At 48.7% G+C, this 22,625-nt stretch overlaps 1 protein-coding gene across 4 annotated transcripts in view; it reads right to left on the bottom strand.

Moving 5' to 3' along the window:
- The window catches only part of LOC123773988 (ATP-binding cassette sub-family C member 12), a 208,392-nt gene that overhangs the window by 109,985 nt on the left and 75,782 nt on the right, over positions 1-22,625 (bottom strand). For all 4 annotated transcript variants that reach the window (XM_069318722.1, XM_069318724.1, XM_045768028.2 and 1 more), the window contains one exon: positions 21,230-21,260. The gene's annotated coding sequence lies outside the window, so the exon portion shown is untranslated. The remainder of the gene's footprint in view (positions 1-21,229; positions 21,261-22,625) is intronic.

Genomic DNA, 22,625 nt, shown 5'->3' with positions numbered 1-22,625 from the left:
TGTGTGAAGGGTGCCACACTTTGTCGAAGGCTTTCGAAAAGTCTCTAAGCACTGTAGTGTAATACAGTGCTTAGAGACTTTTCGAAAGCCTTCGACAAAGTGTGGCACACAGGTCTAAAATATAAGATATCTGAACTAGGATTTCCTGAGAGATTTACTGCTACTCTCTGCAGCTTTATAGACAACAGAACTGCTAGGCTTAATATCGGCAGCTACTTGGGTGACGTAATAGAACTGAAAAGTGGAGTACCACAAGGAAGCTGCCTCTCCCCCACTCTATTCAACATATATACAGCTGACCTGCCCCAACCCCAACATGGAGAATACATCACATACGCTGACGATGTCACCCAAATAATATGCCAACCGGGACCATCAAAGCCGCTACTAGCCGACAAGACCAAGGTAGCAATTGAACTCAAACAACTTTGAGAAGCAATGGAAAATTAGCACCAACAAACAAAAGTTTCAGATAATACACATTGCGAAAAGAAACCCGGACCCCATCATCCTTGACAACCGTCCGATCCAATATGCGGAGGTAGGCAGAATACTGGGACTTATGATAAATAGAACAGGGATACAAATTCATGTAAGGGACCGACTAAATAAAGCCAAAGCAGCCTTAGGAAAATTGAAGAGATTCCGAAGCCTCAGTACTAACATTCAGATCCACCTATATAAGGCTCTAGTTCGGCCGCATCTAGAGTATCCCCCAGTACCACTACACACCATAAAGAAAACAAACATGCAGAAACTGCAAGCAGTACAAAATAAGGCGCTAAGGAGAGCAGCAAAACACCGTCCACCATATGATCAGACAATCCAGGAGCTCCATGAACTCCTGAACATACAGCCACTAAACATCAGACTGCAGCACCAAGCCATCAGGGTGTGGAACACCATCGAAATGTTAAGAGGACCCAATGTTTGAAAGATTACTCCAAGATGAGACGCCCCGCTCCCACAGCTGGTGGCCCAAGATGAGACGCCCCGCTCCCACAGCTGGTGGCCCAAGATGAGACGCCCCGCTCCCACAGCTGGTGGCCCAAGATGAGACGCCCCGCTCCCACAGCTGGTGGCCCAAGATGAGACGCCCCGCTCCCACAGCTGGTGGCCCAAGATGAGACGCCCCGCTCCCACAGCTGGTGGCCCAAGATGAGACGCCCCGCTCCCACAGCTGGTGGCCCAAGATGAGACGCCCCGCTCCCACAGCTGGTGGCCCAAGATGAGACGCCCCGCTCCCACAGCTGGTGGCCCAAGATGAGACGCCCCGCTCCCACAGCTGGTGGCCCAAGATGAGACGCCCCGCTCCCACAGCTGGTGGCCCAAGAGCCTCGATTCACTTGATGAAAACCCCGCCCCACAGTACATAATTCCCTGATGAAATACTGACCAGATATCCTTCCCCCATAATTTAAAAAAATTGAGTATGTATGTGTGTATGTATGTGTATTTATATGTATGTGTGTATGTGTATGTGTGTATGTGTATATGTATGTGTATATGTATGTGTATATGTGTGTTTGTATATGTGTATATATGTATGTATATATATGGGTATGTATATATGTGTATGTATGAACAACTCGATAAATAATAATAATACAATAAAGAGCCTTAAACAGAACAACATGTGTGGAAGCATCGGAGTGTATATATATGAATGCTACACAGTATTCATCTATGGACATCCATATATGGTGAAACACACGTGAAGAACCTCTCACACACACACACACACACACACACACACACACACACACACACACACACACACACACACACACACACACACACACACACACACACACACACACTTACAGCTCCCTGACAAGAGGGAGCCAGCTTAGCTTAGCTGCCAACACCCACACATCGTGTCAGCAAGGCGGACAGCCCGCCTGCTTTCATACCTCTCACTGGTTGATACCTGGTTGATGGGGTTCTGGGAGTTCCTCTGCTCCAAGCCCGGCCCGAGGCCAGGCTTGACTTGTGAGAGTTTGGTCCACTAGGCTAGGAGGTCCACAACCAGGAGGCCTGGTCGACGACCGGGCCGCGGGGACACTAAGCCCCGGAAGCACCTCAAGGTAACCTCAAGGTAAGGTAGGCTTTTGCTTGGAGCGGCCCGCAGGCCCACATACCCACCACAGCCCGGTTGGTCCGGCACTCCTTGGAGGAATAAATCTAGTTTCCTCTTGAAAATGTCCACGTATGTCCCACTTCTATACTTCCCTTCACCTATGCCTCTCTTTCATTTTTACTCCAAAAAAAAAACCTCACAATCACATCATCACCTCTACACAATCACGAGTCATTAAGCTACCACATCTGACCACCACCATCACCATCACTGACACTATCGCGTAGTTCCCTCTCACCACCACCACCACGTGTGGTGTTACGGGGGCGTCCTACCACAAGGCGTCACGTGACACGCCGCCACAGCTGGCGTATACAGCTGCTATCGTTGGGTCGATAACCCCCTCCCTCCCTCAGACACGCGCCATGCTGATAACCGGTACTTAACACCACACCTTCAAGATAGCCGACAATGCTATCCCGAAACTCGGCTGCTATCATCTCTCCCGGAAGCTACTGAAGAACAGGAAGGGGAAATAAATAGGGGAAAATATAACGTTATCTGGGTGCAGGTAGGGAGGAAAATGGGGATGGAACGTGATGGAGGAAGGGGGGGGGATGATTCTGTAGGGGTGAGGAAGTGATGGAGAACACGAGGGAGGAGTCACAGTAGGGGGAGGGAACTATTTTGTGGAGGAATATAATATAATAATGGGAGGGGGGGTCAGTAGAGGTGAGAGAGGGGGAGTGGGGAGAGGAGAGGGAGAGGGGGAGGGGAGGGAGAGGGGGGGAGGGGAGAGAAGTAAAGGATAGAAGAATAATCTTGAAGGATAGATGGTTAGGGGAAGATACTGACGACGCAAATCTGCTGACTAAGCGTTCGAGACGCAAATGTTTTGTGACGCAAATGTTTGGTGACGCAAATGTTTGGTGACGCAAATGTTTGGTGACGCAAATGTTTGGTGACGCAAATGTTTCCGGAGAGTGTGTTTCCTGTATCGTTGAAAAACCCCGTCTTATGTCCCTAACGGCCACACACACACACACACACACCATTACCCACTAATGAACATGCAAAACGCGGAGGGGAACATCCCCGGAACCTTAACAATGGCCCTGGTTCGAGGGACTCCGAGCATCCCCCCCCCCTGAGCCACACCCTCGCAGACGACACTCAACACCACCTTAAGACACCCGACACTTACCTCTGTGCACAGCCCCGCTCCTGTGCCAGGTAAGTCCACTACGGGCTCACCATAGCCCGTGCTACTTGGGACCTGTTCCGAGTAGCCGAATCTATAACAACAACATTACCTCTGTGAGACACACAGAACTCTGTGTCTGCCAGGGGCCAGATTCACGAAAGCACTTACGCAAGCACTTACGAACCTGTACATCTTTTCTCAATCTTTGGCGGCTTTGTTTACAATTATTAAACAGTTAATGAACTCCGAAGCACCAGGAGGCTGTTTATAACAATAACAACAGTTGATTGGGAAGTTTTCATGCTTGTAAACTGTTTAATAAATGTAACCAAAGCCGTCAGAGATTGAGGAAAGATGTACACGTTCGTAAGTGCTTTCGTGAATCTGGCCCCTGGTGTTCTCTTGAATTGCAACGTACAAACCCAATCAACCTGCAACTATCTAACCCGATACACAAAAAAACGTACACACGTACTTCGTGCCCCGTTAGTAGGTTGCATTTGTGACGTTGTGGTTACCGTAACGTACAAAACGCGTCCTATGAGTTAAGAGGACGGGGTGAGAAGACGCTGGAAGAGATCACTGATAATATATGTAAGAAAACAGGCTCCTTGAAGCCTTACACACGACCCAAGAGCAAGAGCTCAACCCCCACAAGCACAACTAGGTGAGTACAAGACCAGGGAGAGGGGGGAGCAGGGAGAGGGGGGAGCTGGGAGGGGGGGGAGCAGGGAGGGGGGGGGGAGCAGGGAGGGGGGGAGCTGGGAGGGGGGGAGCTGGGAGCTGGGAGGGGGGGAGCTGGGAGCTGAGAGGGGGGGAGCTGGGAGGAGGGGGGGAGCTGGGAGGAGGGGGGAAGGAAGACTGGCGATTATCCTGAAAATCAGGACAGTATAATCAGACGCTAGACTGCGCAGAACGCCACAGTTCGTAACCAGTAAGGAGCAGAGTGTTGGTCCGTTAAGCAGGTGGACGGCGCGTGTGGGCGACACGCAGCCTGGTTAACACCTCTTAACCAGTCCGCCCTCTCAAAAAAAAAAAAAAAGTCATTTTGTACACTATTGTCCCCCGGACGTACAAAATAAGGAGCACTAGGGAAAAATAGCGGCTTACACACATCCCCGTTTTCTATACATAAGGTGGTTCAGTTGTTTTTGTTATAGATTCAGCTACTCGGAACAGGTTCCAAGTAGCACGGGCTATGGTGAGCCCGTAACTTACCTGGCACAGGAGCGGGGTGGTTCAGTTGTCTGAACTGAACATAACGTGGTCGCTTGGCTCGGGGGTTCGCGCATTTTAGCTCCCCTTATTTTGTACGTTGTGGCAAATCAAAAAAACGAGCTGGTTATATCCACCACCAAATACAGGGGGTAGGCTACCTTACCTTGAAGTTACCTGGCGTGGGTTTCGAGGATCAACGTCCCCACGGATCACTCGCATCAAAACTAAGATAGTATCGGGAATTTCTTCCACGTGACGAGACCGCATGCGGACAACAACAGTATGAACGACCGAGATATGAAAAGTCTCCCGATATATGGGGAGACTGGAGGCGGCGGCGGTGTTGAAGGTTAAGGACGTTCACCTGTGCTTTGCCTGCAGCCACGTTCGAGAGTTTTACGACTCTGGCGGCCGGGCCCCGAGGCCAGAGCTCCGTACTGTTGTTGTTGGTGTTGTTGTTACAGATTCAGCTACTCGGAACAAGTTCCAAGTAGCACGGGCTATGGTGAGCCCGTAGTGGACTTACCTGGCACAGGAGCGGGGCAAGTAGCACGGGCTATGGTGAGCCCGTAGTGGACTTACCAGGCACAGGAGCGGGGCTGTGAGCTCCGTACTGATTGCCAATCCGGTTGGGCTATTGCTTGCTTGCTTGCCACTCAGAGGCGCACACAAGCGGTCTTCCTCCCACCGTCTGGTAGAAGCACACCAGCGCCATCTTCCGGGTCATGAACCTTTGTTTCAGAAATCATTCTTACTGATAATAGGTTGATAACAGGATCATAATATTTTGAGAGATGTAGAAATACAAAATTTCTCAGCTGTAATCAGGCAACCGTACTTTTTTTTTGGGGGGTGGGGGGGTGGGGGGGGGGTGTGGGGGGGGTGTGGGGGGTGGGGAGGAGGGGGACAGGTTATCCACCTCCTCCTACCGATCACTTTACTGAAACACTGAACCAAACACATCAAATGAGAGTAAGGATATTTCGGCCCGTCACGGACCCGAATCTGAAACATAGTCCGGACCTAAAGCTAATTATGGCATACCTTGAGGTTACCTTGAGGTGCTTCCGGGGCTTAGCGTCCCCGCGGCCCGGTCCTCGACCAGGCCTCCTATTTGTTAAACATTCCCAGGAAGCAGCCCGTAGCAGCTGTCTAACTCCCAGGTACCTATTTACTGCTAGGTAACAGGGACGTCAGGATGAAAGAAACTCTGCCCATTTGACACACAGAAATCACAATAGCGTGATGCATCAATTGAACAAATCCACAAGGGCCGTGACGAGGATTCGAACCTACGTCCGGGAGCATCCCAGACGCTGCCTTAATCGACTGAGCTACGACATGATAAGAGTTGAATTTGTGTGGATTTGTTCATCTGACTATTTTTTCTGCCTCCACCGGGGATCGAACCCGGAACCTCAGGACTACGAATCCCGAGCGCTGTCCACTCAGCCGTCAGCCCTGGGCATATTTGACGACTAAAGTAAACTCAGTGCATATATATATATACCCCTCAGCATCTACAGTGTATATATATACACCTTCAGTGGTCCATACCAGGTAGCTCCTGTTTACACCTAATTTCTCCCGCCTACCTGTTGGTCCTACCCAAGCTGGAAACTGGCCGATGAGTCACTAACTGAATCACTAGCAAGCCTAGTTTTTTTCGTTTTTTTTTGGGAGGGGGGGGGGAGGGGGGAGTAAAGAGGAAGGAGAGGAATAGGTGAAGGGAAGTACAGAAGTGGGGAAATACAGTGAGAGGTATGAAAGCAGGCGGGCTGTCTGTTAGGTTACGTTAGGCTCTGACGCTCCTGGTTAGGTTAGGTTAGGTTAGGTTAGGCTCTGACGCGCCTGGTTAGGTTAGGTTACGTTAGGCTCTGACGCTCCTGGTTAGGTTAGGTTAGGTTAGGTTACGTTAGGCTCTGACGCTCCTGGTTAGGTTAGGTTAGGTTAGGTTAGGCTCTGACGCGCCTGGTTAGGTTAGGTTAGGTTAGGTTAGGCTCTGACGCGCCTGGTTAGGCAAAACCGCTTCATTTTTCACTGGTGATCGAGAGAACGGCTTTAAGTTTTGATGGTGTTACCAAGTTGTTCTACAAATCGTTAAGAAGATACATCTATGACAAAATACCGAGGTCATAGAATGGGCTCTAGCTCTTGTCCCTGCATTCCCCTAAGGGAAGGGAAGTGAAGGGAACTATCAGGGGGAAAGCGCCAAGTCATTACGACTATATAGCACTGGGAAAGGGTCAGGATAAGGATTTTGGGATGGGACGGGGGAGGGAGGGAAGGAGTGGTGCCCAACCACTTGGATGGTCGGGAATTGAACGCCAACCTGCATGAAGCGAGACCGTCGCTCTACCGTCCAGCCCAAGTGATTGAGCCTGCATTCCCCCTAGAAATTTCTCAATCTTAAGTACCTATTTTTTTTCCGGCGACTACCGGAAGATTTTTAAACTGGTCCACAAATGAATTATGAACGTGGCGATGTTTCGGTCCGTTCGGGTCCCGTGTGAAATGTTGAGAGTAAGGGTCCGGGGTGGACCGAAACGTAGCCACTTGCACGTGTCGGCCGGGTGACTGGTTTCACCCACATTACTTTGACAGTTTACAAACTGTAATGGTATCCCACTGTGCTATATGAACCAGCGCCCTCTACCCCAGTCAGTTTCTAGCTGGGTTAAGTCACTGACGGGCTCGAATGACACGAAAATGGGCTTCCGTGCCCCCTCCCCCACCCCCCCTTTGGTCAGTGCCCGCTGCAGCGATGAACGAGCCCGAGGGAGCCCGCACAATGCCCGGTAGAACCAAGCCCCTTTGTTGTTGTCGAGTTTAATGTAGCCATATTGGATCGTGTCCACCCCTACTAGGAGCCTGTTGGTGTGACAGGGTCGTTTGACCTGCCTCCTGACTCTACCTGTGATTTCTATGGCCCCTCGTGTGATGCTGTAAACATCCAACGGTCACAGGTGTCCAATGGTGGGCGACGTCCGCGCGCGCGCGAAAAATAGGGTGGAGAGGGTTAGGTAATGGGGCCTATACTAACACACACACACACACACACACACACACACACACACACACACACACACACACACACACACACACACACACACAGCTTGTGTGGGTGCTTGAAGGGGCCGTTGAACTCTCTTTCCCCCCCCCTTCTACCATATCAGACCTTGTGTAGTTCTCTCTCTCTCTCTCTCTCTCTCTCTCTCTCTCTCTCTCTCTCTCTCTCTCAAACATACACACACATACACTCCGCCTCCTCGGCCGAGGTAGAAATAAATGGGCAGAGTTGCTTTCACCCTGATGCCCCCGTTCGCCTAGCAGTAAATAGGTACCTGGGAGTTAGATAGCTGCTACGGGTTGCTGCTTCCTGAGGGTGTGTAACAAAAAGGAGGCCTGGTCGAGGACCGGGCCGCGGGGACGCTAAGCCCCGAAATCATCTCAAGATAACCTCAAGATAAGATGGAGGAAGCTTCCACAACTGCTTTCAGTGCATATGGTGAACCGGCGGCTGGAAAGGCAGGGGCCAAGAGCTAAAGCTCTATCCCGAAAAAAAGGAAAATGACTTATTAAGCAAAAAGGGGGAGTGCGCGCGCGTGTGCGCGAGTACGCAAGTACAAACGCACGTTCGCCACAAAGCAAAAAATACCACAAGGCCTTGTTTGGTACTACTCATGACGTCATCGGCTACCGGCCAATCGCCTTTACCTCCGCTGGGGGAGGGGGGGGAGGGAGGAGGGGGGGGAGCGTTTCACTGTGCATCGTTTGTACCATTAAGGAGGGTCCACCCCTCTTAGCATCGTTCACCACGTGTACCTTAAACGACCAAGGCCAGAATTCCTCAAGCATTTACGCATCCACTTTACGAAACCTGTACATCTTTCGACGATCACTGGCGGCTTTATTTACACGTATTAAACAGCTGTCGAACTTCTGAACTTCACAACCCCGAGGTTATTATTGTTATAAATATCCTCGTATTATTGTTGTAAATACCGCACGTCATAAACGGTTTTATTAAACCGTCAACAAGGCCGCTATGTTTAAGGACAAGATGTAGAGGTTTCGTACCTGGATCTTCTTGAGGTTATCTTGAGATGATTTCGGGGCTTTAGTGTCCTCGCGGCCCGGTCCTCGACCAGGCCTCCTTTTTGTTACACCCCCCCCCCCAAGAAGCAGCTCGTAGCAGCTGTCTAACTCTCAGGTACCTATTTACTGCTAGGTAACAGGGGCATCAGGGGCGAAAAAAACATTTTGCCCATTTGTCTCCGCCTCCACCGAGGATCGAACCCAGATCCTCAGGACTACGAATCTAAAGCACTGTCCACTCAGCTGTCAGGCGCCCTCGTCATGGCCCTTGTGGATTTGTTCATTTGGTGCATCACGGAGCTGTTCACTTGAGACAGTTAAGCAAGTCTCAGCTGTGTCTGGGTACAAGTGACAAGGATGAACAACCCAGCGGGTTTTCTTCCTATTGGGGAGTGTTGTACATGCTGCTATGGCGGTGTGTCCACTCACAGGATGAGTGGCGCTGCCCAATACTGTCACTATGGCGGTGTGTCCACTCACAGGATGAGTGGCGCTGCCCAATACTGTCACTATGGCGGTGTGTCCACTCACAGGATGAGTGGCGCTGCCCAATAAACTCGCCCCTCGGGGCAAAATTTAAAAAAAAAAAATTATTGTGATTTCTGTGTTTAGGTCAGTTTATGTTCTCTGTCGTGTTGACTATTATTGGTGGTGGGTTTAGGCGCTTGACAACCACTGTATCTATAAATTTATGTCTGTAGGTTAGATTAGCATTTTAAAAGCACTACAATCACCTTCTGTGGCTGATTGTTCAATAAATCCCTGAACTATGTTTAACACATCTCTAACCCTGTCCATGGAGGACAGAAGACATATATATGCTGGTTAGCATTGTAAATGTCTGGCCACGTCTGTGGTAGAAAATAATAAAAAAAAACTCGGAGGAAGGGGGGGGGGCTATGGCTTCACTCCTGAGGACAAGACTCATCTCCACCCGAGATGAGAGACTCGTCCTCACACAGCGAGTGTCTTTGTGTGACCTTGATAATGTACTCACTAGGATACGAAGGTTCAGGTCTTGTGATAAAATGTTACCACTACGCACATAAACATTATTATATACTAGAATTTAGTGTATAGTTAAGACCTAAATTAGGTTAGCTTAGGTTACACACACAAATCACAATAGTGTGATGCATCAAATGAACAAATCCACAAGGGCCGTGACGAGGGTTCGAACCTACGTCCGAGAGCATCCCAGACGCTGCCTTAATCGACTGAGCTACGACATGGTTAAAAGAATTGCAACCGGAAGTTCTGCTGACTTTACTCGGATCCTGCAGCCTCTCCGAGACACAAAACAGGATTTTACACATTGTGTAAATTGTGTAAAATCCTGGTTTGTGTCTCTGAGAGGCTGCAGGATCTGAGTAAGTTCAGTAGAACTTCTGGTTCCAATTCTTTTAACCATGTCGTAACCCAGTCCATTAAGGCAGAATCTGGGATCCTCTCTGACGTAGGTTCGAACCCTGGTCACGGCCCTTGTGGATTTGTTAGCTTAGGTGTTTAACAGGACGTGGATAAAGCACTTAGAAGTGCGATTCGAACAGTGGAAGTGAGCGAAGCATTTCGAGAGACGCCCGAAGGTACTCGGTAGCGAGTCCTGTGAAGTGTTCTTCAATAAAGGTTGAATGAGCTTTCACATGTGTTCAGGCAGCCCGTCCTCCAAACAAAGATCCAAAAGTGATTCCATCCACCCGCCAAACCCCCTGTTTATGAATGAAAAGCGGTTTACACACGACTCACAACTGCTGACGTCCGAACACTTCCGGAACAAGTGCTTCACTGACGAATTTTGTTCGAACCACAACGCTGTAAATGCTTCACCCACGTACTACCAATACAAATAATCGCCAACAGAACCTAAACACCTGACCTAACCTAACCTATGCCTATTTATACACAATATGCTAATATATTATAATATTAATTTATACTTGAGAAAATTCCCGTTTTGAATGAACAGCATGTTAAAATTTATGAATACATCTGTGGGGTTGACCGCTGGATGTAATGGACTTGAGTCGAGGATGGGTTGGTTCAGGACGGGCTGGACCTTCTGATCCAGCCGCTGTACACATTGGAGAGTCCAAGAGCTAACAGCGCCATCCTGCAGACGCACAAATAGTAAGAACGCATTTAAGGAGTTACTCGTCTGGGGAGTAACAATACTGAAGCCAGTAAAGGCGTCTGACAGGTTGAGAAAAGGTGTTGGGAGCCAAGAATAGAGAGGGGTGCTAGGAGCCAAGAATAGAGAGGGGTGCTAGGAGCCAAGAATAGAGAGGGGTGCTAGGAGCCAAGAATAGAGAGGGGTGCTAGGAGCCAAGAATAGAGAGGGGTGCTAGGAGCCAAGAATAGAGAGGGGTGCTAGGAGCCAAGAATAGAGAGGGGTGCTAGGAGCCAAGAATAGAGAGGGGTGCTAGGAGACAAGAATAGAGAGGGGGAAGGGGAAGAACTAACGACACCCATTTTTTTTGGAGGGGGGCGGAGTAAAGAGGAACGAAAGGCAAAGGTGAAGGGAAGTTTGGAAGTGGGAAATACAGTGAGAGGTATGAAAGCAGGCGGGCTGTCCGCCTTGCTGACACCATGTGTGGGTGTTGGCAGCCAAGCTAAGCTGGCTCCCTCTTGTCAGGGAGCTGTGAGTGTGTGAGAGGTGCTTCACATGTGTTTCACACCCAATTGTGGCTGGTGAGTGTTTGAAACGTTGTACACACAAGTTTCAACACATGCGGGTGTGCATACATGCATTCACTGGTCAGGGGGCGAGTCTATGAGGAGGGGTAGGGTTCAGTGGGGTGAGAGGAGTGGGGGGGGGGGGTTATAGGGGTGTGTGGATGCAAGCACCATGTGTATGACAGGCAGGGGTGGCGTGGGGGGGCGGTTGTTGGGGGTGTTGAGGGGGGGGGGAGGGGGTATAGAGGTGAAATGAGGGGAGGGAGAAAGGGAGAGGGGGAGGGGGGTGCATTAGACGTGAAACCTCTAAAGTGTTATTTTGCTTCAGGGGGGGGGGGGAGGTGGAATGTTGGAAGAGAGGTAAGATTGGAGTGAGAGAACTAGAGAGAATGGAGGCAGCAAGGAAGGAAGGAAGAGAGACAAAGAGAGAGAGACAGGGTAGAGGGGGGTAGAGAGGGAGAGGGTACAACATACCCATAACGCTACCTGCAGCATAACAATCACTCATGGTGGGAACATCATCCTGGCATCACCAGGGCGTGACCAAGGTCATGAGACCACACCGTGTAGACGGCCACATCCCTAACCCAACCATCTGGTACACGGCGTAGCCAACAAAGTCACGCCTGCAAGTTGTAATTCACTACATATATCGTGTTTGCTTTACCGAAGCCTCTCTTTACCCATCTAGAGTTTGCTACCAGTTTCAGTTCCACGTTTGATGTGGAGAGATGCAACTACGGTCCGGATCTTGCACCGTACAGGGCTTTGGAGTTGTCAATGTATAGTTTTTAGTATAGAGTGAGAGAGTGAGAGAGTGAGAGAGTGAGAGAGAGAGAGAGAGAGAGTGTGAGAGAGAGAGAGAGAGAGAGAGAGAGAGAGTGTGTGTGAGAGAGAGAGAGAGAGAGAGAGAGAGAGAGAGAGAGAGAGAGAGAGAGAGAGAGAGAGTGTGAGTGAGTGAGTGAGTGAGTGAGTGAGTGAGTGAGTGAGTGAGTGAGTGAGTGAGTGAGTGAGTGAGTGTGTGTGTGTGTGTGTGTGTGTGTGTGTGTGTGTGTGTGTGTTTCATATCCGCCTTGCTGTAACTGTACCATTATAATTTAATTAAGCTGACGTTACAAGTTTGTCCAAAAAAATATATTTGAATTCTTTGACACGTTTGCCTACTTAGTCATTTTATTTTAACCTACCGCTGGTCTATCGTGTTTTGTTTTTCCCCGTTCTTCTATTATACAGTTTGTGTTCCCCCTGAAGTGGTCGGGTTTCCCCGCTGCCTTCTGACATGAGTGTGTGTAATGAATACATAAAATGTGTTCTGTTTGTAGCTGATATTTATTTCATTCGTGTTTCACACTGTTTACCTTATCGCTATTGGGTACTTTGTTCCTTGCTTAGTGCGTTCCCTATAAACATTGTTTTACGGCGATTTTCCCTGTAAACATGCGGTTTTTACGGCGATTTTTCCCTGTAAACATGCTGTTTTACGGCGATTTTTCTTTGTAAACATGCTGTTTTACGGCGATTTTTCCCTGTAAACATGCTGTTTTACGGCGATTTTTCTTTGTAAACATGCTGTTTTACGGCGATTTTTCCTGTAAACATGCTGTTTTACGGCGATTTTTCTTTGTAAACATGCTGTTTTACGGCGATTTTTCTTTGTAAACATGCTGTTTTACGGCGATTTTTCTTTGTAAACATGCTGTTTTACGGCGATTTTTCTTTGTAAACATGCTGTTTTACGGCGATTTTTCTTTGTAAACATGCTGTTTTACGGCGATTTTTCCCTGTAAACATGCTGTTTTACGGCGATTTTTCCCTGTAAACATGCTGTTTTACGGCGATTTTTCCCTGTAAACATGCTGTTTTACGGCGATTTTTCCCTGTAAACATGCTGTTTTACGGCGATTTTTCCCTGTAAACATGCTGTTTTACGGCGATTTTTCCCTGTAAACATGCTGTTTTACGGCGATTTTTCCCTGTAAACATGCTGTTTTACGGCGATTTTTCCCTGTAAACATGCTGTTTTACGGCGATTTTTCCCTGTAAACATGCTGTTTTACGGCGATTTTTCCCTGTAAACATGCTGTTTTACGGCGATTTTTCCCTATAAACATGCTGTTTTACGGCGATTTTTCCCTATAAACATGCTGTTTTTCTGTTATATCAATGAACATGATGTTTTTCTAGTGAAGTGCACTATATCTACGACGCTTAACTGATGTTTATATTGTTTATTATCGCTTAACTGATGTTTATTGATGTTCTTAAACATCAAACACTACCCCCTCCCCCCAAAACACCCACAACCTCCTCCTCCTCCTCCCATAACCACCCCCCCCCTCCTCCCTTCATCCACCCCCACAGACCCGTACGCAATACTCGACTCCCTTTAACCACTTACCTCACAATAAGAGGCAAGTTAAGAGGATCAACAGTGTTGAGGGTATTCTCTTGACAACCCGGAAGTGTGTGTGTGTGTGTGTGTGTGTGTGTGTGTGTGTGTACTCACCTATATGTACTCACCTATATGTGCTTGCAGGATCGAGCATTGACTCTTGGATCCCGCCTTTCTAGCTATCGGTTGTTTACAGCAATGACTCCTGTCCCATTTCCCTATCATACCTAGTTTTAAAAGTATGAATAGTATTTGCTTCCACAACCTGTTCCCCAAGTGCATTCCATTTTTCTACTACTCTCACGCTAAAAGAAAACTTCCTAACATCTCTGTGACTCATCTGAGTTTCCAGTTTCCACCCATGTCCCCTCGTTTTGTTATTATTACGTGTGAACATTTGATCTATTTCCACTTTGTCAATTCCCCTGAGTATTTTATATGTCCCTATCATATCTCCTCTCTCCCTTCTTTTCTCTAGTGTCGTAAGGTTCAGTTCCTTCAGCCGCTCTTCATATCCCATCCCTCGTAGCTCTGGGACAAGCCTCGTCGCAAACCTCTGAACCTTCTCCAGTTTCTTTATGTGTTTCTTCAGGTGGGGGCTCCATGATGGCGCGGCATACTCTAAGACGGGTCTCACGTAGGCAGTGTAAAGCGCCCTAAAAGCTTCCCCATTTAGGTTTCTGAATGAAGTTCTAATTTTCGCCAGTGTAGAGTACGCTGCTGTCGTTATCCTATTTATATGTGCCTCAGGAGTTAGATTAGGTGTCACATCCACTCCCAGGTCTCTTTCTCGAATCGTTACAGGTAGGCTGTTCCCCTTCATTGTGTACTGTCCCTTTGGTCTCCTGTCACCTGATCCCATTTCCATAACTTTACATTTACTGGTGTTAAACTCCAGTAGCCATTTCTCTGACCATCTCTGCAGCCTGTTTAAGTCCTCTTGGAGGATCCTACAATCCTCGTCTGTCACAACTCTTCTCATTAATTTTGCGTCATCTGCAAACATCGACATGTATGATTCCACTCCTGTAAACATATCATTTACGTAAATTAGAAAGAGGATTGGTCCCAGCACCGATCCTTGAGGTACTCCACTTGTTACTGTTCGCCAGTCCGACTTTTCGCCCCTTACCATTACCCTCTGGCTCCTTCCTGTTAGGTAGTTCTTCACCCATACTAGGGCCTTTCCGCTTACTCCTGCCTGCCTCTCAAGTTTGTATAGCAGTCTCATGTGCGGTACCGTATCAAAGGCCTTTTGGCAGTCAAGAAATATGCAGTCTGCCCAGCCTTCTCTGTCCTGCCTTATCCTTGTTACTTTATCATAGAATTCTAAAAGGTTTGTTAGGCATGATTTCCCTGTCCAGAACCCATGTTGGTGCTTGTTTACAAACCCAATGCTCTCCAGGTGCTCAACAAGTCTGAGCCTAATTATTCTTTCAAGTATTTTGCAGGGGATGCTTGTCAGTGATACGGGTCTGTAGTTAAGTGCCTCCTCCCTATCCCCCTTTTTGAAAATCGGTACGACATTTGCCTCCTTCCAGCAACTGGGCAATTCTCCCGACATAAGTGACTCATTGAAGATCATTGCCAGAGGCACGCTGAGAGCCTGCGCTGCCTCTTTAAGTATCCACGGTGATACTTTGTCTGGTCCAACAGCTTTATTTGCATCCAGTGTTGTCAACTGTTTCATTACATCCTCTGCTGTCACCTCTATATCTGATAGTCTTTCATCTTGGGTAATCTCTTCTAACAATGGGAGCTGCTCAGGCTCGGTAGTGAACACTCCATGGAATTTTGCATTCAGTACCTCGCAGATTTCCTTGTCGCTTTCTGTATATGCCCCTTCTGTTTTCCTCAGTCTTGTCACTTGGTCATTTACCGACATCTTCCTTCTTATATGGCTATGTAGTAATTTTGGTTGCTTTTTCGCTTTGACTGCAATATCGTTCTCATAATTTCTTTCCGACACTCGTCTTATGTTAATGTAATCATTCCTAGCTCTGTTACATCTAATCCTGTTGTCCTCTGTCCTTTGCCTTCTGTACTTCCTCCACTCCCTCCTGCTTCTCACCTTTGCTTCCTGACACTGTCTATTAAACCATGGGTTATTATATTCCCTCCTGCTTTTTTCCTTTATTGTTGGAATAAATCTATCTTCAGCCTCCTTGCATTTCAATATGACTTGGTTCATCATACCTTGCACTGTTTTTCCTCTAAGTTCTTCCTCCCACTGCACTTCTCCCAGGTAGTCCCTTATCCTTCTGTAGTCCCCTTTTCTGTAATCAAGTCTCCTTTCCCGGACCTCTTGTCCTTTGGTCACAATTTTAAGCTCCATCATGTAGTCAAAGGCTAGGACACAATGGTCACTAGCTCCTAGTGGTATTTCATGTTCCAACTGCTCGATGTCTTCTACATTCTGAGTGATAATGAGATCTAATAGGCTGGGCGTATCCCCTCCTCTTTCCCTAGTATCTTCTTTCACATGCTGTGTTAGGAAATTCCTGTCAATAACGTCTACCAGCTTCGCTCCCCAGGTCTCCTCCCCGCCATGGGGATTCCTCGTTTCCCAATCTATCTCTCCGTGATTTAGGTCCCCCATGACCAGCAGCTTCGCTCTCATTCTATGCGCTAAAGTTGCTGCCCTCTGCAGTTCATCCATACATGTCTTGTTGCTGTCCTCGTACTCCTGCCTGGGCCTTCTACTGTTTGGTGGGGGATTGTAGAGTATCAAGATTACAATCTTCTTCCCATCCACTGTCAGAGTTCCATGTATGAAGCTTGTGCTTTCATTGGTACCCGGATTTTCCAGCTCATCAAACTTCCATTTCCGCTTTATTAGTAGTGCCACTCCTCCTCCCTGTCTCTGTGTCCTTTCTTTTCTTATCACCTGGTACCCCTCTGGAAAGATTGCATCCGAGATCATGCCATTTATTTTAGTTTCCACTATTGCCACTATGTCTGGGTCTGCCTCACTAACTCTTTCTTTTATCTCTTCTGCTTTATTGGCTACCCCATCAGCATTGGTGTACCAAACCTTGAGACTCTTCTTGGAAACTCGGGTGTCAGAGTTCCCCCTTTCACCAGGGGTCTGGGGGGAACTGGGGGGTGTCTGGGGGGCAAGTGGGGGTTGTGGGGGTGAGTGGGGGGGTGCTAGGGGGGTGCCTGGGAGTGCCTGGTAGGCGAATGGGGTCTGGGCATCTAGGGGGGTAGGAAGGGCATAATGGGTCTGAAAGTTAGGGGTCTGAATAGCATAGGGGGGTTGAGAAATAGAGTGAGACTGAGAGTCAGATAGAGGTTGAGAGGTTGGGGGGAAGAGGGCTACTGAGGGTGGAGAGTTGAGATGAGAATGGAGCATGGGTGCTGGGAGTGGAAGAGAGGGTATATTAGTTAGGGGGGAATCGGGGGTAGGTGGGGGTTTTGGGGTAGAAGAGGGGAAGAGGGAGATGGGGGAAGGTGTTAGGGGGTCACAAGGTGAGGGGGTTAAATGTGGGCTGGAGGTGCATAGGAGGGGTGAGGGTTGGGTGGGGTTTGGGGGTGAGTGGAAGAGGGGTGCAGTGGAAGCTGGGATGGAGTAGATGGAATTGAAGTCAATGGGGTAGAAGGGGCAGGGGAGTGGGAAGGGGTATTTGGGGAGGGGGGATGGGAAGGTGGGTTTGGGGAGGGCATTGCTTGACCCACTGGGGTCGCTGACAAGTGTGATGTAGCAGGGGCAGGGGAATCGTTGTGGAGGTGCAAATGTGGAAGGGACAGGGGGGTTTTGGGAGGCTGAGGCAGGGGGGATGTATAGGAGGGCTGAGTTGGGGAGGATGCGACCTGGGAGATGACCTGGGAGGTGACCTGGGAGGTGACCTGGGATGTGACCTGGGAGGTGAGACTACCTGAGACGCTAGTACGTTGTCGTTGTTGCCATCTATTTTTGTGGGCTGTTTGCTCATCTTTCGTCATAAACCTCTCTATAAACACATTGTAATGGGTTTCACTTCCTCTGAGTAAATGCTTGCTCCTCATTATGTACTCCACTGCCTCCTCATTGGAGAATTGCACCAGAACAGGTCTATTCTTGGTACAATTGTAGGGTCCAACCCGTCGATTGATATCCACCTCGCGTTCTGCCATCTCTGCTCCAATACACCTCAATATCTCGTGCAATTCGTATTTTTCTGTTTCTATTCTCTCTTGTCTAGTTGGTGCCCTAGATTCGAATAATCCATGTATTATAATAGACCGTCTCCTCAGTAATTCATTGTCATGCTGGTAGCCTGTCCCCTGGGGATTCCCCATCCCAACCGCAGTGTGTTCACTAGGTGTGTTCACCTAGTTGTGCTTGCGGAGGTTGGGCTCTGCTCTTTCGGCTCTCCCTCAACTGTCAATCAACTGTTACTAACTACTAATTTTTCACACACACACACACACACACACACACACACACACACACACACACACACACTTCCGGGTGGTTTGTGTGGAGTATTGAGTAGGATTCTCTCTCAGGCTCTTTATTTCCTCCTTTGCAGCCTTCAGCTCATCCTGCAGGTTGGTTACTGTCTCCCTCATTACCCTCATTCCTTCACCGAATTATTTCCTCATTTGATCAATTATATCCTTAATCCAGGCTTCCTGTCCCTCCCCTTCCTGAGATTGTTCCTCTCATGTTTGTCTTCCTGCGTTTGTTTCCCCGAGTTGGCCTCTGCCATGTTTGTTCCTATATGAGAGTGTGTATGTGTATGTGTGTGTGTGTGTGTGTGAGAGAGAGTGAGAGTGAGAGTGAGAGTGAGAGAGTGAGAGAGTGAGAGAGTGAGAGAGTGAGAGAGTGAGAGAGAGTGAGAGAGAGAGAGAGAGAGAGAGAGAGAGAGAGAGAGAGAGAGAGAGAGAGAGAGAGAGAGAGAGAGAGAGAGAGAGAGAGAGAGAGAGAGAGAGAGAGAAACAGTATAGGTCCAAGGACTGAACCCTGCGGAACTCCACTTGTGACGTCTCGCCAGTCATACACACACGTCACATGAGTGTGAGTGTGTGTGTGTGCGTGCAGAATGCACGTGCATGCGCTATGCAATTGTCATTAAAACCAGAACTATCGTCCAGACGTCTCTATCATAATTCGAAAACATCTGCAAGACATTCCATGGAAGATGCATAATTTGCATTTGGACAATATCAGAGGGACTGCTTCCAAATCTCCATAAGGAAATACCTGGATCATACCTGGAATGTGTTCTCAGAGTTGCTCTACTCCCTCCATCCCCCTCTCCCCCCCCCCCAAGCTCGACCTGGAAGGGAGAGGGGGGTAGCAAGCTTGATTTGTGATAACTTGGTCCAACAGGCTGTTGCTCCTAGCGGCCCGCAGGCCGACTACAACTCTGCTGGTTTGATACTATGTCCTTCTCCCCCCCCCCCCGCGATGGTGGATAACTCTACCCCTAAGCAGCCTTAGGAAAATAGATTCCGAAGCCTCAGTACTAATATTCAGATCCACCTATATAAGGCTCTAGTTCGGCCGCATCTAGAGTATCCCCCAGTACCACTACATACCATAAAGAAAACTAACATGCAGAAACTGCAAGCAGTACAATGAGACGCCCCGCTCCCACAGCTGGTGGCCCAAGATGAGACGCCCCGCTCCCACAGCTGGTGGCCCAAGATGAGACGCCCCGCTCCCACAGCTGGTGGCCCAAGGTGAGACGCCCCGCTCCCACAGCTGGTGGCCCAAGATGAGACGCCCCGCTCCCACAGCTGGTGGCCCAAGATGAGACGCCCCGCTCCCACAGCTGGTGGCCCAAGATGAGACGCCCCGCTCCCACAGCTGGTGGCCCAAGATGAGACGCCCCGCTCCCACAGCTGGTGGCCCAAGATGAGACGCCCCGCTCCCACAGCTGGTGGCCCAAGGTGAGACGCCCCGCTCCCACAGCTGGTGGCCCAAGATGAGACGCCCCGCTCCCACAGCTGGTGGCCCAAGATGAGACGCCCCGCTCCCACAGCTGGTGGCCCAAGATGAGACGCCCCGCTCCCACAGCTGGTGGCCCAAGATGAGACGCCCCGCTCCCACAGCTGGTGGCCCAAGATGAGACGCCCCGCTCCCACAGCTGGTGGCCCAAGATGAGACGCCCCGCTCCCACAGCTGGTGGCCCAAGATGAGACGCCCCGCTCCCACAGCTGGTGGCCCAAGATGAGACGCCCCGCTCCCACAGCTGGTGGCCCAAGGTGAGACGCCCCGCTCCCACAGCTGGTGGCCCAAGATGAGACGCCCCGCTCCCACAGCTGGTGGCCCAAGATGAGACGCCCCGCTCCCACAGCTGGTGGCCCAAGATGAGACGCCCCGCTCCCACAGCTGGTGGCCCAAGATGAGACGCCCCGCTCCCACAGCTGGTGGCCCAAGATGAGACGCCCCGCTCCCACAGCTGGTGGCCCAAGATGAGACGCCCCGCTCCCACAGCTGGTGGCCCAAGATGAGACGCCCCGCTCCCACAGCTGGTGGCCCAAGATGAGACGCCCCGCTCCCACAGCTGGTGGCCCAAGATGAGACGCCCCGCTCCCACAGCTGGTGGCCCAAGATGAGACGCCCCGCTCCCACAGCTGGTGGCCCAAGATGTGACGCCCCGCTCCCACAGCTGGTGGCCCAAGAGCCGCGATTCATTTGATGAAAACCCCGCCCCACAGTACATAATTCCCTGATGAAATACTGACCAGATATCCTTCCCCCATAATTGAAAAAATTTAGTATGTATATATATATACATATAATACACACACATTATATATAATATATATATATATATATATATATATATATATATATATATACTCAATAAATAATAATAATAATAATAATAAAATAAAGAGCCTTAAACAGAACAACATGTGTGGAAGCATCGGAGTGTGTATATATGAATGCTACACAGTATTCATCTATGGACATCCACATATGGTGAAACACATGTGAAGAACCTCTCACACACTCACAGCTCCCTGACAAGAGGGAGCCAGCTGAGCTTAGCTGCCAACACCCACACATCGTGTCAGCAAGGCGGACAGCCCGCCGCCTGCTTTCATACCTCTCACTGTATTTCCCACTTCTATACTTCCCTTCACTATACTTCATAGTGATGTGTGTATGTATGTAATAACACGATGTACTGAACGGGGTGAGAATAGCTTGAGCTACCTCATCCCTTTGTGTGTATTTTACATCAATAAACTTATTTCAATTTCCCTTCACCTATGCCTCTCCTTCCTCTTAACTCCCCCCAAAAATTAAATTAGGACGGAATTAGGACTCGGAGCTAATTATTAGTTTACTTTCTACCGTTCCACTGGAAACAATTACATAGGATTAAATTTACCAAAATAGTTCTAAGAAACACTACAATTTGGTTGCGATGTGTTTGTTTCTAAAATAAACGAAGTAAAGAAGTAGATTAGAAGGAAGAGGATGAGGAGGAAGCGAAGAAATTTGAACCCAAAAGCCCCCCCAACAAAAATGGGAAGACCTATACCATGAAACAGGATTATAGCGGCCACCAACCCGTGCTTAATTCAAAACACAACAGTCTCATGAAACATGTATACTTACTTTTTGGCCAAAGTTGTGATGATTCCCCGACCTGAAACAAGAAAAAAATCCACTGTTAATCCCTCATGAACAAATAATCCATTGCTAATATTGTCTAATATGTCATTTTATCATGGAATATGATCAATAATCTCATTAACATTTCACGAAACTAAAATAAATCCTCGCTAATGATTTTGAAATTAAATATTCTCCCCTAAGGATCAGTTTTGAGCAGAAAGCCATGTATGATTCGGGCTTAATGCCACCCAACTCATCGCTAGCGTGTCATGAGTCGTGTTTGTTGACGTGAGTGGGCAGAAAATTTGAATGAACTCATATTTACATAAATGACAGCCATTGTGCTGTATCCGTGTGGGTGAGCTGTGAGGTGGGCGAGTTGTGGTGTGGTAGGCCGTGTGGTGGACTGTATGGGCGAGCTGTGGTGTGGTAGGCCGTGTGGTGGGCCGTGTGGTGGGGCTGTGGTAGGCCGTGTAGCTAGGGTGAGTTCTAAAAGTTGTTCCACTTTAAGCCCGGCTCCGAAAGCCTATTGCTCGGAAGGCCCCGCAGGCCAACATATCCAATACATCCTGGTTGGTCCGATACTTCTAGCTGGAACTTGGCTCATGTTCTATTGAACAAGTTCAGTTTTGTTCAGGCAGTTTCTCATGTATGTTGGGAGAATACCGAATAGCCGTGGGTTACTGAATCTATTCTTTTTTTTACTGAATCTATTCTTTTTTACTGAATCTATTCTTTTTTACTGAATCTATTCTGTATTTCCAGCCATATCCTTCGTGCTATAACAGTTTTATTTTGCTGTGCAAAGTTGGGACCTGGACTTGTAATCCTGGACGGTAATCCTTTTTGCGCTACCGCTCACAGGATGAGTATGCAGGGACACGCAATTAACTAGCCGACTCTAGTGGCAACAACAGAGCTTTTTTAGGTGAGCACCAACTGTTATGTTTTGGCCGGGGGGGGGGGGGGGGGGGAAGAAACAAACATGAACCTAGTTTTGTTTACTAAGCGAAAGCCACACCGACGGCGCTATAAACTCCTGGTAGAACATCATAAGGTAAATGAAAACAAGAGAGAGCCGATATAATATGAGCCTAACACTAATAATACTAAATACTGTACGTCACTCTCGATCCTAACACAGTCCCGCCTCTACGGCTCAGGCAGCAGTTATTGCACAGTTGGATTTCCACGTCTCTCTCTCTCTCTCTCTCTCTCTCTCTCTCTCTCTCTCTCTCACACACACACACACACACACACACACACACACACACACACACACACTTTCCCAATGTCATCACCTTATCCATAATTGTCGTTTTTCTCCTAATATAGCCGTGGAGGCCGCTTGGTGTGTGTGTGTGTTTTTATGTTCTATCAGGAATGTTTCCAAATG

This window comes from Procambarus clarkii, chromosome 91 (assembly GCF_040958095.1).
Source record: "Procambarus clarkii isolate CNS0578487 chromosome 91, FALCON_Pclarkii_2.0, whole genome shotgun sequence".
Taxonomy (NCBI): Eukaryota; Metazoa; Arthropoda; class Malacostraca; order Decapoda; family Cambaridae; genus Procambarus; species Procambarus clarkii.
Note: the sequence above shows the minus strand (reverse complement) of the source record. Positions and strands in the feature narration are given on the sequence as shown.